At 38.9% G+C, this 19,240-nt stretch overlaps 1 protein-coding gene and 1 pseudogene across 1 annotated transcript in view; one reads left to right on the top strand and one right to left on the bottom strand.

Annotated features, from left to right (window-relative positions):
• LOC136264089 (uncharacterized) overlaps window positions 1-19,240 on the top strand; it is a 103,131-nt gene that overhangs the window by 44,101 nt on the left and 39,790 nt on the right. The window lies entirely within an intron of this gene.
• Window positions 3,724-9,423, bottom strand: LOC136264090 (ATP-dependent DNA helicase PIF1-like; annotated as a pseudogene).

Below are 19,240 nucleotides of genomic sequence, written 5' to 3'. Positions count from 1 at the left end.
TCTGTTTAATTTTGATTGTGGGTTTACTCACATGACTAATATGTAGCCTCATGGAAAATTTAATGACAAAGTGAATGGCATGTGTTGCAAGGTAATAGGAACAACTATCATTGACTTACTTTATAAAGGTATGCAAAAGTTTTACGTGTTTCTTTGCCAAATGGTTGCTAGTTTGGGCTTAGCATCCTAGGTATCATGTTACATGTAATTACAAGTATAGTGACATAAATTACATAGCCATAGGATGTATGCTTTGAAAAGTGCTTTGTTTAAGACATGCATATTGTTTAAGTTTAGATCCAGTTTTCTGGACTATGCAGGTTAAAGGGTTAAGTGCGTCAAGTGCATGATATAAATACAGGAGGTCTATCTATTCCCGTGCATGTCAAAAACTGCAGACTATCAGAGCCAGTTAGTCATTGAGTAGAAAATTGTTAAATAGTTTTTCAAAAATTTCTTAGAAACTTGCTGGAAGGGTTTGGGGTCGCTCTGAAGATAATTACAGGCTTTGGCTATGCCTAACCAACACTTCCAAGCTGTCATGAAGGCTGAATTTTGGATAATAATTTGGACTAGAAAGACCAAACTTCCATGATCCCTACTGAACAGTACAGTAGTACTACCATACTGTATGGTGCTTATAGGTAATGTCTGATCTGGAAATATTCCTTCCTTAATGAAAGTTAACACTTTACATCATTTCCAACAATAGTTACTTCTCACATTACTTGACTGCTCTATTTGAGTATAAGTGACTGCTCTATTAGAGTATCTTGACCTTCAAAAAAAAACTTTAAAAGGATGCAAGCCCCTTTTGTAGGTCTTTCCTGAGTAATGAATGTAAATAAATTGTAAATAAATTGTTGCATTACTCTGCTTGCTGTTATTTTTGTGCTGCCAAATTTAGTGTGTTAAGTTCTTGCTGAAACCTTTGGAGCCTACATTTCAAAGGGGAGAGTCTTGAAACCCTTGGAAATATCCTCCCTACACCCCTGCTTGCATATCATTAAATGTGACCCAGTCTGGGAAAACCGGTCTTATTTCTTTAAAAGTATTGAGAAATGCCGGTTGTAAGTATTTAGTGTGTTGTAGCTTGCCAATGGTTGAAGCTATGTGTACCACATTTTTACATATTTTTGTACATTTTACACCAATTCCTTGCCTTCCAGAACATCCACAAGTAGCCAACAGCTAAGTTTCCTGCCGCTTTAGATAGTTTTTATATCAAGGATGACTGTATCAGGCGAACACCAAAAGGAGTGAAAGGTGGGGAGGGCCAGAAGGAGGGCAAGAGGCTGTTTTAAAAATTGAAGAGGAAGGCTTACGGATGAATTATGCAAAGTTATAGGCATTCAGATTATAAAAACTGGCTAAATTGAAACTAAATTTACAGCATAGGTCTTAATTCAACACCACAGAGCTGTGCAGCAACATATAGCCACCCCCAGGCTGACCAGAGCTCCATAAACAACGTACGGATTGCCACTGTGCTTGGAAAAAGCAGTAAGCAAAAGCAGACCGCTTAATTCTAGCTGATTTGATTGTGAGATTTGATAGTTTATTCATGTAGCTTTGTGTTCTTGGTGAAAAATCAAATCTGCTGTCATGGGCAATAAAACCGGTTTTCCCAAACCCAGTCAGCAATAGTATGAGTCTAAGGTGGTAAGTCAAATTCACACACTTTATAAAAATCACCTATTTCCTAACAACCATGACCTAACTAATTAGCCCCTACACCACTGAATTTCTAGGAGATTTCAATACAATATAATGTATAGGTGTAAACGAATGCTGTAATTGAAGATTTGAATGTTTGAATGAAAAACTGTGGATAATTGAATGGTTTTAATAATATACAAAGAAAATTAGAATTTTCAACTGGAGTAGGGATCATAGCACATCAGTGAAAAGTACTGAAACAAGCTGGAGTAGTGCATGATATTAAATCATAGTAAAACAATAAGAAGTGTTATATCCCTACTGTGCATTTCCATTATGGTATCTTGGAGCACAGTAGGGATATAACACTTCTTGTTGTTTTACTGTGATTTAATATCGTGCACGACTCCAGCTTGTTTCAGTTTTTTTTATCGATGTGCTATGGTCACTACTCTAGTTGAAAATTCCAAATTTTTTCGTATACTTGTTTGTTAACTTTTTTGTAAAATAATTTTTGGCTAGCTATTGATGTACTACGGTCCCTACTCTAGTTGAAAATTCTTCGCATACTCGTACACATTAAGAATAAGTAGACTTAAATTTAATCATTATTACACTTTCCACTGTACTATTTTATGTAGCTTACGCACTTAATATGCAAATATCATACATTGTAAATTATTTTAGTGCAATGGAAAATGCACCATGTTATAATGGTATGTGTTGCTTTATATAGTCATGTTCATTGCAGGATCATGATGACTTTAACACCTGAAAATAAGTATGATGATTAATGCATGACCATCAATAAGTTGTTTTGCTTACTCACTTATTGGCTGACAGATCTGTGACAATAAAATTTCCAGCAACACCTACAATGGTTATCCTTCATAAGTGATGACCATGATTTGATTCAAAGGTTGACTTCCAGTCACTTCCATGATCACATGGGCTGTCCACACAATGATGGCCCTGAATGAACTAGCTGAGATAAATGTAAGCAAGTTTGATTCCCTTACAGTCTGTTCACATTAGCACGATAGCACGGTTCAGTTTGACTTGGTTCGGTACGGCCCATTGTTGCCTCTGTTCACACTACGCATTCTCGCTCGCTAAGTCATCCGGTTTCCTTAAGCGCACAATTAAATATTTATTAGTTTGCTTACTAAAACTGGATACAGCTCTTGCCCTTCAAGTCTCTTGTGCTGGGATTCTTTCACTTCAACAAAACAGCAATAGATAGGTGGCCGTGTAGAGCTGCAGAAATTGCGTCGCGAATCGGAAGTGAGTGAAACAGTAACTGGCACAACGACAAGTAGTTCATAACTGTCACTAGACTTTCTTTTGTGCTGAACTTCGCATAGAACAGTGTTTCTGGGTCCTTCTTCATTGGATGATTTTATTATTTTGTGCGCCTGGTGACGTAATTATCGTACCGTACCGTGCTGGCCTGGTTCAATCGGGTGGGCTGGCTTGGTTCGGTTGGGCCCGGTACGGACGGTGTTCACATTGCACTTTTTATCGAGCCGTACCGTTCCGAACCATGCTACTGGGCTAGTGTGAATGGGATGTTACATTGGTAAAGCTGATCGCTCAAATTCTGCCACTTTGACACTTTCTACCATCTACAGTTACTGAGAATGCAGTAAGCAAAAATCAGTAGTTAGCCAGTCTTCTCCCTCCACGCTCCTGTGCATGCTGCATACTCATACAACACTGTAAGTACTGACTGGCTGACCACTGTATACAGAAATAGAGCTGTACTAGCAGTTTTATCCTAGTCTCTGGTGGAGGTCTGTACTGTAGAGCTTGAGTGGCAGTTTTAAACCTTGTGAAGGACCTGGCTTGGCAAGAGCCAGTGGTTTACTGGTGGACAGCCTGATAATGTTGGCCAGACATTTTTCTGTGGATTTTTGTACATATCAACCACTAGGAGCCTGTAATCTCGTCTCTGGACTCCAGTCGTGGTCTCCCTCCATTTTGAGGTCTAACCTTTGCCCACCCCACCACCCCCCCTCCACCCCTTTGTGATGCTACTTCACTCGTCCAACTGCTCAGATTTTCTATCTTATTTGGCAGGAAACTCTACAAGCAGCTAGAAGTACTGGAAGTGGCCTGAAAGGCAATAGATTGATGCATCTTTGTGTAAATTTCAAACGAGTGCTTGCTATCCTTGGAGAGTTATGCTGGCTTGAATTCTTTAGGACCGTTTATCTCGAAACTTCTACTGTGTGATTTGGATCGTTTTTCCAAAATCCAGTCACATATAAACATTTATAGCATACTACTAAATTAATTAAATTAACAATTCATCATCTTCCTCCTCATCCTCTTCCTCTCCACTCTCTTTCTCTCCATCTATTTGACTTCCGCTCTATAAACAAAGAACAAAAATACAAAATACACAAATGAACAATACTCACCCTCCTTCTTCTGCTGGCCCAACTCCAAAAGTTTCGTTGGAGTTTGGGTGGCTACTGTTCGACAGTTTGTGTCAACTTTCACCACCACAACTCCCCATCTTGTTTCACCATCCTCTGACTTACTAAAAAGCATAATTATAACAGTAAAATGCAAAAAACCAAAATTACTCACACTCATCAAGTCTGGCCATAACTTTGGTCAGGGTTTCTTCCTCCTTCTCCACCAATGTTTCCTTGAGCTCCTTGAGCTGGGCCTCAAGCAAGGCAACTCCCTCAGCAGCTTTTGGAAGTGATGCAATATTGTAAATAACAATAAAAGCATAAACACTCACCTTCCATATTCACCATTGTGACCTATTGCAGCAGATCTTCATTTATAGCAACATCAAAATAATACATTGTGGGATTTAGTTAATGAGTTGAAAAATAGTGCATTGTGGGATTAATTTAATGACTTGTAATTTAAATGCTTACTTGTGAATCAAACATGTAGTAGTAGCATGTAGTACTTATAATCACATAGATCATTGACATCATCTGTGTGATGTGACATCATGTCATCATGTGTGATATACATTGCAGCATGGCTTCCCTTCCACTTCAATCAGTTTTCCTATACAAATACATATGTAAAAACACAAGAGCAGCTAACAAAAATGCACTAACCTATGTTGCAGTATCATACCAACCAGCTAGTGTAGTGGGATGGTGCAGTTTTCGTGACTGGTGTTGTTAACATTGTGGTAGACATTTTTAAATTGTGTCCTTTTCTCTCCCTGAGAATAAGCCAAACTTGCAAATGTGTGCCTTTTCTCTCATAGTGGTGGTGCACACAACGAACCGCAATGCCACAGAATATACTTGTGAGAATGATAGTTTAGACCAAACTTTGATTGCTATTGGTTTGCAGTTCATTTTTGTGTGCTTTTTCTCTCATAGCAGTGAACCGCAGTGGAGCAACCCGCAAACCACAATGCCAAATGATATGGCTCTGTTTAAGCCAAGCTGTGGATTGCATTACCTTTTTAAAGTGTGCTTTTCTTCAACAGTGGAGCAAGTGCGCTTTTCTCCAACAGTGGAGCACATGGCAAACCACTATGTTTTTAAAGTGTGCTTTTCTCCAACAGTGGAGCACATGGCAAACCACTATGTTTGTTAAAGTGTGCTTTTCTCCAACAGTGGAGCACACAGCAAACCACTATGTTTTTTAAAGAGTGCTTTTCTTCAACAGTGGAGCACACAGTAAACCACTTAGTGTTATATATCTATTCTTATTTCTCTCACAGCAGCCAACTATTAGCGGAGCACACAGCAATTCACCAAATCACATAATATGGTTCTGAGAATGATAGTTTAATCCAAACTTTGTTTAGAAAATAGTATGCATAATATGCTTTGATCTTTGGAGGATAATGAGGTCTTTAAAATCCACTAAGGGACCTGCTAACAGGTTCTTAAAATGGTTAGAAACCTGCTAGCAGAAAAGACCTCAAGCATCACAAATCTCAATTTCGATCATTGATTTGCAATGCTCCCTCCAAGCATAATCAGGCTGATAGCCTGCAGTGGCTGATCAGTCACCCGGGCCAACATGTGGTTAGCCACTCTATTCATTTTATAGGCATACCTAAAAGAATTCGATTATGGGAGGTACAATCTAACATTGTACGTACGTTTGTCACCATGAACGGAGAAGTCCAAAAACATTACGGAGAATTCTATTTAGAGCCCATCTCTTTCTAGAGTGTTTTATGGCTGTTTTCATCGTCTATTAAACTATGGATGGACTTTACCAAGACCTAACTAGGTAAGCTTCCTTGTAGAGCATTATTTTTCGCTACGTGTAATGTGGGTGTGGTCCATATTAGAAACCGTGCCTGTTCTTTGTGCTACTGTGGCACCACTGAAGGCACAACTTGTGACAACTAGTGCCCATCGTATAAATCCACACAAGCTGCTTCTTTGACACACGTGTTCTTTACACTGCTGTGACGCCATAGGCACTGACTAACGCTAACCTGGCTCGATATTATCGATCACTGCCGTTTCCCAGCTGTGCCAGATCCAATTAGTCTAACTTGCGAAAGGAAGTGGTGTGAGCTTCGATTTTTTTCAACACTTCAACAAAAACATGTTCAGTCTTCCATGATTATTTTAACATTGTGCAACGATTTCAGTACGACATAACCCAATCCCACAATGACTCCACCTATAAGCCCATATATATATATAATGCATACATTTTCTAAGTCAGTTAGAGACCACGCCCTCGGATCTTCTTGTATTTTCAAAACCTCGCTTCACTCGGTTTTTAAAACCCACGAAGATCCTCGTGCTAGGTCTCTAACCTATGCTTAGAATTTTTAAAGAACTTTTTAATGTGTGCTTTGTTCTCTTATTACAATGAAACATCAGTGGAGCACACAGCACTTGCACCAGTCATTTAGCATCTCTATTCATTCAGTTGGTTGACATTCCCTCCACTCATCCTTGCCAATGCATGCACTCTCACACAAGTACTACTTCAACCAACCAGATTATGTAACATATGCAAGATACCATGTTACAACTCTCCTAATGACACCAAGCATGTAAACAAGGTACATGCTCCATCATGTTACACAATAAATTATGTTGACAAGCATTTAATATTCATGGTAAACGACCTAAAAGGTGCAATATATAAACAGTTAAGAAGTGAGTACAGTTATTATTATTATTATTATTAGTAACACTTTACAGTGACCTGCATTGAAGGTCTGACAGCAACATGTGCTGCAGCCTTAGGATTACCTAACCTAATTTCAAGGACTTAGACTTATTGACTTGACTTGGTGGCTTGACTTAATGACTGAAAAGGTTATAACATACCATACTATCTCCCTCTAATAGATGTGACCATTTCAAAATGATTCCTTGTATGATAGATGTACATAGATTTTACATTTACATCCTCAGGGATGGTTTTGTCAATGCTGTTTGGAAAGCAAGCAATCCGATATCCACCAGTTGCATTGTGAGAGTAGACAAATGTTTGTAATAAATGAGCTAGCACAGACATTTCAAAGTCAGTACCCCACATTCCACTTTCTGCCATTCTAGTAATCAAGGTAGTGCTCAACACTTGAGTAACTACCATTGTAATATTCTAAATAATTCTCCCTACCATTAGCACCAAGACCAGTAAGTAGTTCTGGTATAGATAACATGTGGGCAGTGATTGCACCTTGTATCCCCAAGTGGTGGTCTTCAGAACCGGTGATGATGTAGGACATTGCCCTAAATAGACAATTTCCGTCACCCCTGATTTTCTTTATTGTACGTAGATCAGGCTGAGTCAATACCAGATCTGTTCTCCTATTTTGCCTGTTAAACACCTTTGTAAAAGGTAATCCCAGTTGTGCACTTACCATTCTGGGTAGTACTTATAGTCTCTCCATTCAGTTTGAGGTACTGCTGGCCTATGAACAGCAGTAATTACACACTCCTCACCATGTTATTATTATTATTAGCACTTTACAGTGACCAGCACTGAAGGTCTGACAGCAACATGTGCTGCAGCCTTAGGATTACCTAACCTAATTTCAGGGACTTAGACCTAATGACTTGACTTACTGACTGACTGAAAAGGTGTGTTGTTGAACTGGTTGGAGGAATACATACAGTCTTTATTGAATCACTCTTGACCGCGTCGTTAGACAGTGGTCTCTTGGTTGTCTTGCTTTTACAAGATTTTTTCATTAGAGGGGCTATTTCATTAACGCCATCATCCAACTTTCTTTTCATTGGCGGTTTCCTTTGCTCAATAATTTCATACAACGGAAGGTCATTACGGAAGCAACCTCGTAGTTGATTGACTTCCTTGAGGCAATCATTGCTCACAATAGTTGATGCTGGATCAAAAGATATCAAGTATAAGCCATCAAGTGATCTTATCCTGGATACTGCCACATAAGCCATTCCAGCACAAAACGGTTTTTGGGATAGGTCCACAATTGTACAATCCAGTGACAGTCCTTGACACTTATGCACTGTGATTGCATAAGCCATGGTCAGGGGAAATTGTTTTCTGTAAACATAAAAAAATTTCAATAGCATGAACTTACTTCCAACTCATTCAAGGCTACTCAATATGATCAAATTTCACAATGACAGTGAGTGGCAATGGATGTGACTGTTCCTAGAGCACCATTAACAAGTCCATGCTTTGTATCATTGTTGTGTCGAAGCATTACTCGGGCACTATGCAACAGCAATGGATAATTCCGTTTCCAAGCTTGCCATCATGTTGCAATCCTTGTTTAGCATTTTCAGTTTCTCAGCAGCTGTTTTATCCCATTTATGTGAGCCAGTTGTCTCATCAATTTCATCCACACATTTGAACTTGCATATTTTGCTGTCTAAAGTACTCAGCATGTCAGCATTGAAAGCACTACAAGCCTTTATTGTTGGAAACAAGCACACAGGAGAATGGCTTTTCTCACACAATTCTTTGAACTTAACAACAATTTTTCCATCAATGACTCTTTCTAAAAGACATTTTGAGGTATCTTCTGAGACAGTCCCAATGGCAGATTTCATCTAAAATCTGTACGTGCTGTCCATCCTTCTTCTGGCATTCATTTATGGTTAGCTTATTGTGGACAACTGTCTTCTGCCAGACGTTAGCAGCATGCTTGCAACCAATTTTGTTAGCAACAAGGGTATTGGTCAACTTGGAGAATACTGGATTGCCATTCACTGGAGGTAGCTGCAATATATCACCAACAAACAATATGTTGACTCCACCAAACTGTTCTGTTCCACCAAATATTTCCTGCAGTCTCAAATGGATATAAGCTAGATTTAAGTTGGACACCATTGACACCTTATCAATTATTATCAGTTTGAGTGCATGAAGTTTAGTCCGCATAATCTTCTGTGCATCGTTAGACAAATGCTAGTAAACTGCAATTTACCTTCGTGTTCAATAGGCAGTTGAAACAGCCTATGACAAGTGACACCTCCCACATTGTACGTGGCCAAGCCAGTAGAAGCTGCCACGGCATAAGTTGTATAATTGGCAAAATCTTCCTCCCAGATTTGTTTTACTTGGCTTCTGATAGTTTCAATCAAAAAAGATTTACCAGTACCACCAACAACAGATACAAACATCTGCAATGGTTTAAGTTTCTCACATTTACATTTTCCAGTATCATGCTCATGTTGATGATTCAGGTGTTCTAAGATCTTGCCAAACACACGTTTCTGGTCTTCATTCGACATTTCAATGTGTTGCTCCAAGTCTAAATCATTGGAAGCATTATCCTCTATATCTTGAACATCATGCATAGCTGCTTCTGCTTCGCCAACCAATTTCATGCCTTCCTCGTGTTCATTGTCACCTTCTTTAGCATCATGCTCACTCTCTTGCTTCATCGATTTTCTTAGTGCTTTTAGCATTCGTTGTAGGCTTTCGTGATGACTCTTCAAACTTTCACATGTTTCTAAGAATTGATTAACCCTTTAAGGACCACAGTAATTTACGCAGTGCCTACCTTGAAAACCCGTAAGTTTTATGAAATTTGCGTATTCTATTACTTAGCAAGTTTGTAGCGTCACTAAAACCGCAGGAAGTAGGAAGGGATAATACAAACTGTAGTACAGATTCGCCTATCAATAATAAGTAGAAATATCTAAGTTATTAGTGTGTAGAACTTACCATTTTCAACTAGCAAAGCGATTTGTAACACCGGTGACGATCTGTCTTCTACACGATGCAATCTGTTACAAGCCATTGCTTTACTCCTTTTAAAGAGCGCCATCACGTGATCTTGTATATCATTAGATGCGTCTTTAAATGAAGAGTGCCGTGAAGTTTATTGTTGCTCAATATGAGCTACTAGGCGAAAGTTATGGACGGATTTGTACAAGGTTAGTTTTGTTGTTACGTAAATATAGTATACTTAAAATTAGAAGGCTAGTTCTTTCTAGTGTAGTTTCACGTAATATATTGGAATTGTATATCAAAAGAATCGCCTACTAATGGCGAACAAAATGGTCTTTGTTTAAAGTCCATAGCTTCTAATACTGCAAAGATATGGCTCTTTGTTTACTACTTAACATCTTGGACGTACATGTACAACGCTGGGCTTTCGCGTGAGGCTATATTTGGACGTACATGTACGACGCTGGTCCTTAAAGGGTTAAAGGCCTCTTCAGCTGTTTGGCCTTCTTCAGTCAAATCAGATTCAACAGTGAATGGCACAAACAACAGCAAGAGAGTATAGGAATAGTCTTCTCGCTGCTCAGGTTTATTTGGATCAAATAATTACTGATTTACAATTTTTGGCTTCATTAACTTTCTGTACTGCCTGTTTCCACTTGCATCTGTATCAGTTTTGACATAGAACTTTACAAAGTCATACAGACACACGTCTTTGAGAGCTTCAGGTCGTTTAGGATAAAAGTCATCCAGCAAGTTTGGTCCAAAAAGTGTATCACTATCCGGATCTGTCTCTAATATCTCCTTCAGTTTTTTGTGCTTTTTGACTCACCTTCTCCTTTTGCGAGGCATGTCAGTAGACACTAACTGAACAGTGTCTGACTTTTCACATAAATGGTCTCCTAGCAGTAAATCAGAAGCTTCATAAAGTCCTCATTCTCGAGTATGAAGTGATTTGATGCCAAATTTGTACAACCTTTTATAGAGCGAGTCATCATCAGAGATTTCTTCCCATATTTCTTGCATGTCACTCTTCTCAGCCTTGGTAATATAGCCAGTCACATATTGTGCAAGAGCTAAACATGACTCTGAAATAAACTGAATATCCATGTTGGCCTTCCACAACAGTAGCAGAAGTGGATTATAATCATTTACCCTCACTTCATTTTCAGATCTTGGGAGAGCATATATTTTGCTCTTTGATTTCAAGCTATCATCTATACATTTCAGTTCTCCTTCCTCGCTAACTTCTCATGGGAAACCAACTTGCATTTAGTGATGTAAGCTGTTCCATATTTACACTTCCTTTTGCAGTAATCAGAGCATTTATGGAGCTGGTATTTTGTCACCAATCGATAAAGTTCAGGGTTTGCCTTTTCATCAGGAATTTTGCAACAGACTCTGTTCTTAATCCATTTGAGCACATCTTCTGGTGCATCCCTGTCTATCACTGGTGCATCTTCAATCCACACTATGACATGGTAGTGCAGAGCACCTTTGCTTTGATACTCCTTTTCCAGAAGAAATGTGAAACCTTTCCAAGTACTTTCCCTTTCACGATAATGGTCGAAAAGAAGTGATCAAACTTTTGGCTAAATTTTTGTGATACAGAAATTGGATCCTCAGTGCAAAGTTTTGGTATTGGATACTTAGGTGGAACTTCATTCACTTTGTGCAGGTAACGTACAATTTCAGGGGAATCATACTCCGCACATGAAAAAGTCATAAACAAAGTTGGAGACCCATATTCACGAATCATTGCCATTACATCACTTTTTTCAAGGACCAAAATTGTTTCATACCTCTAACAGATTGGAAAACAGTTAAAAGGCTTGCTTCAGTAGAAACATCACACTTGTTAATGTTGTCTAGAAACTGTTTAGCAGTTAGATCTCTTCTACCACAGGAACTTAAGACATTGTAAATTCCAGCAGAAAGCTCTCGAAGCTCTTTTTTCCAGAGGTAATAGACTACGAATTCTGCATTTTTTCTGTATCTTGAGTCCTTATTCAACAGCCTAGATTTCACATATTCAGCAAATGTTAGTTTCTCAACATGTGGGTGAAATTCACCAAAATGAACATTAGGAAATAGTGTGGGAAAACACAGTACATCAAGAAAGTGCAAACAATTATCCATTGGAAGCTCATGGGCTGTAAGCAACTTGTAATGCTGAATGTCTTTACCTGTAGGTAGATCTTGGTCCATTGATCGTACAGTATAAGCTTGCACATCTTCATCTGAAGCCTTTTCTATGACATGACTAGTTGCAATACCCATAGTCTTTTCAGCTGCATCAACACTATCGACCACCTTTGCTGCATCAACAGTTTTCTTTGCTGCATCATCATTACATGCTAAGTCAATCAATCCATATAGCCAGTTAGTTTCCTGTAATTTTTGTGCTGCAAGTTTGACATGTGGTACATCGATTAAATTCTGCCAGACAATTTTGTCCTTAGTTGGAAGGCTATCAATGATGATGTACAGTTCTGGATCAGGTAAGCCAACCAATTTATCAATAGTGGAGTTGCTTGTATAACTTGCTTCATCCAGTCTTTCCAAGGTATTCTGCAAATCTAGTGGCAGAAAAAACATGGTGCCTTTAGCAGCTTTGAGGGCATTGTAAACGGGAACTTTTCCAGTAGAATTCCCTAACCTCACCACAGCCTGGAAACATTTAGCACGTTGAATTAACTGTGTTTCCAGTTTATTTAGCTTGGCTAATTCATCTGGAACTGGAATAGTGTATAGCCCATTGAGCACACGGCGAGAAGGCATTTTGTTGCTGTTTAGGGATTTGCGACAATATTCACAGACATACAATGACTTATAAACAACAGTAGGATCATTTTGGATGAGACAATCTTTGAGATCATTCCAAATATCTGAGCTGAACTATTCATCATAAAATTTGAATGTGGTTACATTTCTCTTCAAGTGTAAACGCTCACATGAGCAACATGCAAACTCAGGAGTTTTTTCTCATACTCACATATTGTGTTAGCATATTTCACTTGCAATGCTGTCTCTGTGTCTTCATCACAAGAAGGTGTTGATGACACTTCAGAGGATTCATCATCTGGTACTTTTTCAACCAAAAGATCAGACAAAATTTCACATTTAATGGCTTCCTTAACATCTTCAATGTTTTCAGAACAAAATCCTGGTCAATAAGCTTGCTGCTAGCACGAGCATTATGTTGACAAGAAGATTCCGAATCACTGGGTGGTGTACTGCAGCCTGTCATAGTAGTCTAAGAGGGCTTTCACATATTCCAGCAGCACACTGGATGGGATTTCCCATAATTTCTTTTTCTTGGATACATTCACTATCACTATCATGACTTTTACTTTGTATGACCTTGTTATAATGACCATGTTGGCATCCTGAATCAATTTCATGAAGAACCCCCTGATTTATTCCAAGGGTCTTTCAAATACTTTTTTTATATTCAATATTTCATCAATTTCCTGATCTGTCAATGCCTTGCACAATTCACAACATTTCCAGTTTTTAGAATGATCATCACTGGTTCTTTCTTTGCCAACTGTCTCAGACAAAACACAACGTCCTTTCTCGTCCACAGGAATTACCATGTCATATAAAGCACACTCATTTACTTCTGGACATTTTGCCTTAGTAACTAGACACCTTTTATCGTGGTCAACTATAGTCACCTGTTTCAGGGCTGATGATTTGTAGCCAGTATTGTAAAAGTACGGCTCAGAAGAAATAGTGTGCAATCCCTGCAGCAAGTCATCTTCACTTACAATTTGGATGGCACTAATTTTTCAAAGAGTCTTTAAAAGATTGCCAACATGGCTTTCTCTGGCTGACAGTGCATCATGTACCATTTTCTTGGACAATAAATGGCAAGCTGTCTTCTCTTAATGGCATGTGACATTGAATCAGCTGTAGTACCATAAACGTCTGAAAATTTTTGAACAATATTACTGCATGTTTCCTTTTGTTGCAGAAGAACCTCTATCAAGTTATCCACATATGACTTCACATCAGAGTCAGATGGTGGCCTCAGCAAATACTTACAACAAAAGCAAGGTGTAAATCAAAATAACACAGAATACTGGCACACACACACACGCACGCACGCACGCACGCACGCACGCCCGCACGCACGCACACACACACATGCACGCAGTAATCATACAGGTACAGAAGGTCATGCCTGTGCTTTGCCTTTCTACAATGTTCATCAAGATTCACAAGATAATGTTTGCTTGTGGAAGATTTACTTTTACTGCTTGATGTCGACACATCTTTGTCATAGTGCTTTGTGATTTTAACATAAGCACCAGAAGTCTCTAAATCTTTCTCATAGTGCTTCTTCATGGTTTTAGCCGATTCAGCACAAGAAGCTTCTAAATCCTTTTCATAATGCTTCTTTTTGGCTTTAGCCAATTCAGCACAAGATGTTTCTAAAGCTTTCTCATAGTGCTTCTTTTTGGCTTTAGCTGATTCAGCACGAGATGTTTCTAAATCTTTCTCGTAGTGCTTCTTTTTGGCTTTAGCCGATTCAGCACGAGACGTTTCTAAATCTTTCTCATAGTGCTTCTTTCACGAGACGTTTCTGAATCATTTTCATAGTGCTTCTTTGTGGTTTTAGCCGATTTAGCACAAGGCGTTGTTAAATCTTTCTCATAGTGTACTTTACTGCTTTCAGCTGACTTCATTCACGATGTCACAATGTCTCTATAATAATCCTCGTTGTGACGCCCAGATCCTTTTATTCTTGTCATATTTATCCTTCCAGTCTGAGAGTATTGTGTCTTTATTAGTTTCATAATAGGATTTGTGTACTTCCTTCCTCTTACTCCTTCTCACTCTATGCTTGAAAGTCATCGTTGTGTAGCTGACTTCGATGAACAATGCCTCGGACAAAGCAAAAACAACAGTAAGAAATGCAAAAAGATGCTTAACTAACATCCAATGCACAATATTCAATGGTATCAATACCAGCAAAACGTGTGTTTAGAAACACAAGCGAATAATTGTGAAATATCTTCACTTACGCCTTTCCAACCTTGCCAAACAAATACTACGATATTGCTTACACGTGTTACGGCTACAATAGTCAAGTTAACTTCACCTTGACATTCAACCTGAAAGACTGGTAAACGTGTTATTCTAACATTTCACGAAACCTTCTGGTCAGCAATAATAGAAGCCATTTACGCGCTACCGGGCACATGCTGTCGCCAAATCAACACTTTGCTGTCAGCGAACAGATGAATGGGACACAAAGGAAGACAATGGTAAGTTCTTGAAGAATGCACTGTACGTACTGCATTATTCCAAAAGGCACCTCTTGGGAAAAAGTGACGTTGAACAGTGAAAAACCAAGCCCATAGCTTTAGCTGTTATCAAGTTACGCTTGTCTGAAGGCATCAGTCAGTCAGTTACTTACTTACTTACTTAGTCAGTCAGTCAGTAGAAAATTCCGTTAAATAATATATTTTTAAACTTCTGTAGTAACTTGTTGAAAGCATTTCCGGTTGATCTGAAAGCTTGTTTGGGCTTAGTTTTACCTAACCAATACTGCCTCATTGTGAGGGAAAATGAGGCTGGTTTTTAGGTGGTGTTATTTTGTGGGCAACGCCTACTCCTTTGTGGTCCCTACTATACAGTACTATCATAATGTATGATTAAAACTCACAATTGAACTTTTAAATTTATTGTTTCAAAGAAATAAAGATATCTAATCAAAAACAGCCAAGCTGTAAAAAAAGGAGTGCGGCCCTTGAAAAGGCTATGGTGAAAAAAGATGTGAAATCCAAGGTGGCGGCCAAGAAATGGTTGTGATGGTAGGTTAATGGTAAAAATTTTAATAACGACAATTCAGGTGAATTTGGTGCCGCTTGGTCAATTGGCACAAAATTCACCTGAATTGTCGTTATTAAAATTTTTACCATTAACCTACCATCACAGCCATTTCTTGGCCGCCACCTTGGATTTCACATTTTTTTTCACCATAGCCTTTTCAAGGGCCGCACTCCTTTTTTTACAGCTTGGCTGTTTTTGATTAGATTTCACTTCTTTTTGTATTTGTATACCCCAAAGCCGGCCTATCGCCAGCTTTGGGGCTTTTTAACCTATATAATTTTCTTTACCACAGGAAAAAGAAAAAGATGAAGCAGATTTTATAAATACTTTAACTCATTCTGATTTTATCAGTAAATGTACAAATTATATATATAATGCATATATCAAGAGTTCATGAACTCTTGCATATATTTATTACATGTCAATTAATCCCCACAGGATAATTTGCAGCTGATCTCTCTACTGCGTGACTTGAAATGTAGCTGAACTCTCTACAGGGTGATCTGCTTGTACGTAGATGAACTCTTTACAGGATTCTCTCTACAGGGTGACTTGACTCTAGCTGAACTCTCTGCAGGGTTATCTGTTTGTAGTTGAATTCTCTACGGGGTGATTTGTTTGCAGCTGAACTCTCTACAAGGTAACTTCTTCTAGCTGATCTGTCTACAGGGTGACTTGTTTCTAGCTGATCTCTCTACAGGGAGATTTGTTTGTAGCTGAATTCTCTACAGGGTGATTTGTTTGCAGCTGAACTCTCTACATGGTGGTTGCTTTATAGCTGAACTCTCTAAAAGGTGACTTCTTATAGCTGAACTCTCTACAGGGTGATCTTTTCATAGCTGAACTCTCTACAGGATGATTTGCTTGCAGGTGAACTCTCTACATGATGATTTCTTTGTAGCTGAACTCTCTACAAGGTGATACTTCTAGGTGATCTCTCTACAGTATGGCTTGTTTCTAACTGAACTCTCAACAGGGTGAGCTGTTCATAGCTGAACTTTCTACTGGGTGATTTGTTTGCAGCTGAACTCTCTACATGGTTGTTTCTTTGTAGCTGAACTCTATACAAGGTAACTTCTTCTAGCTGATCTTTCTACAGGGTGATTTGTTTGTAGCTGAATTCTCTACAAGGTGATTTATTTGCAGCTGAACTCTCTACAAGGTGACTTCTTCTAGCTGAACTCTCTACAGAGTGATTGATTTTTTTGCAGCTGAACTCTCTACATGGTGATTTCTTTGTAATTGAACTCTCTACAGGGTGATTTGTTTGTAGCTGAACTCTCTACAGGGTGATCTGTTCGTAGCTGAACTCCCTACAATGTAACTTCTTCTAGCTGATCTCTCTACAGGGCATATTTGTTTGTAGCTGAGTTCTCTACAGGATGTTTGTTTGCAGCTGAACTCTCTGCATGGTAGTTTCTTTGTAGCTGAACTCTCTCCGATGTGACTTCTTCTAGCTGAACTCTCTACAGGGTGACTTGTTTGTAGCTGAACTCTCTACAGATGATTTGTTTGCAGCTGAATACTCTACATGGTGGTTTCTTTGTAGCTGAACTCTCTACAAGGTAACTTCTTCCAGCTGATCTTTCTACAGGGTGATTTGTTTGTAGCTGAATTATCTACAAGGTGATTTATTTGCAGCTGAACTCTCTACAAGGTAACTTCTTCTAGCTGAACTCTCTACAGAGTGATTGATTTTTTGCAGTTGAACTCTCTACAGGGTGATTTGTTTGTAGCTGAACTCTCTACAGGGTGATCTGTTCGTAGCTGAACTCCCTACAAGGTAACTCTTCTAGCTGATCTTTCTACAGGGCATATTTGTTTGTAGCTGAGTTCTCTACAGGGTGATTTGTTTGCAGCTGAACTCTCTACATGGTAGTTTCTTTGTAGCTGAACTCTCTACAATGTGACTTCTTCTAGCTGATCTCTCTACAAGATGACTTGTTTCTAACTGAACTCTCTACAGTGTGATTTGTTTGTAGCTGAACTCTCTACAGGGTGATTTGTTTGTAGCTGAACTTTCTACAGGATGATCTTTTCGTAGCTGAACTCCCTACAAGGTAACTTCTTCTAGCTGATCTCTCTACAAGATGACTTGTTTCTAACTGAACTCTCTACAGTGTGATCTGTTCATAGCGGAACTTTCTACTGGGTGATTTGTTTGCAGCTGAACTCTTTGCATGATTGTTTCTTTGTAACTGAACTCTCTACAAGGTAACTTCTTCTAGCTGATGGACAATTTGTTTGAGCTGAACTCTCTACATGATGGTTTCTTTGTAGCTGAACTCTCTATTGGGTACCTTCTTCTGGCTGATCTGACTACAGGGTGACTTGTTTGTAGCTGAATTCCCTACAGAATAACTTGCAATGTAATATAATTGAGTAAATTATAAATGCAGCTGAATATTTTATTAGGGTGACTTCTATTAGAGTATCTCGATCTCGCATTTGTTACACGTAGTTGTCTTTCAAATCATAACTCAGTGGTTTGTAATCCTATTCTTCTGTACTACTGCAAGGACTTTCTATGATGATTATTCCAGCTACATACTGATTTTCAGCTCGTTGCTCTAAGCGGTTTGCCTGGTAGACATGAAAACTAATAGTTTTTTTATTCATAAAAATCGATCGCGTAATTTTGACACAGGTCGGGTTTTGTGTCATATCTCCATGGTCTGTATCCCGATTCCTTTCAAACCACAAAAAGGCACTCCTACGATGGTTGCTCCATCTACATATCAATTTTCAACTGATTCCTCAAAGGAGTTTACCCTATAGGCATGACAGACCTTCGACCTTATTTTACGCAAATAATCGGTCATAACTCCGTGAATGTTCATCGGATTCTTACCAAAATTGGTACAGAGATCTGCCTTAATGAGCCCTTTAAGTGTGCCAAATTTCAGCCCGATTCAAGCACACATTCGTGTTTTATGGCGGATTTTGCGAAGTGTGCGAAATGAAGAAGTAGAAGAAAAAAATGAAGAAATTAAAATGAAATTTTGTTCGCTCGTATCTCGGAAATGGCTGGAGCGATTTTCTTCAAATTTGATGTGTAGACTCCCCTAGCTAGCTGGCTCGTCTGTAGCAAATTTTGTTCCAATCGGATAAGGGATCACAGAGCTACATAGGTGTGAAAATTGCGTTTTCTTTCTCCCTGTTAATATACTCACGGGCTTCTTGGGCTGCACGACACACTACCGTGTGCCTTGTTATTGTTGTCTTATTTGTTGAAATGCTGCTTGTTACAGACATTATAGAACTTTGTGTGGGAGAGACCAAAGGAAATGAAAGCACTCTTTGCGGTGCAATAAAGTACTCTTTGTGGTCGATAAAGCTGTTGGCCGGCTGAGAGTGTACTTTATGAAGTTTAAAGTACACTTTTTCCTTTCATCTCTTTGTGGTCAATAAAGCACAGTTGCCCACGTGCTCTAGTGCAGGCTAACCAGTACGACTGATCACCCAAGCCGGTGAAGGCTGATAGCCTCGCCTTGTTGAGTGATCAATCACCCCAGCCAATACGAGTTCTACCACTGGATTGCTTTTATAGACATACCTAAATGCTTCGATGATGGGTGGGAGAATGTAACATTGCTGTTAAGATTGTTAA

The sequence above is a fragment of the Dysidea avara genome, chromosome 8, assembly GCF_963678975.1.
Source record: "Dysidea avara chromosome 8, odDysAvar1.4, whole genome shotgun sequence".
In the NCBI taxonomy this organism is placed as follows: Eukaryota; Metazoa; Porifera; class Demospongiae; order Dictyoceratida; family Dysideidae; genus Dysidea; species Dysidea avara.
Note: the sequence above shows the minus strand (reverse complement) of the source record. Positions and strands in the feature narration are given on the sequence as shown.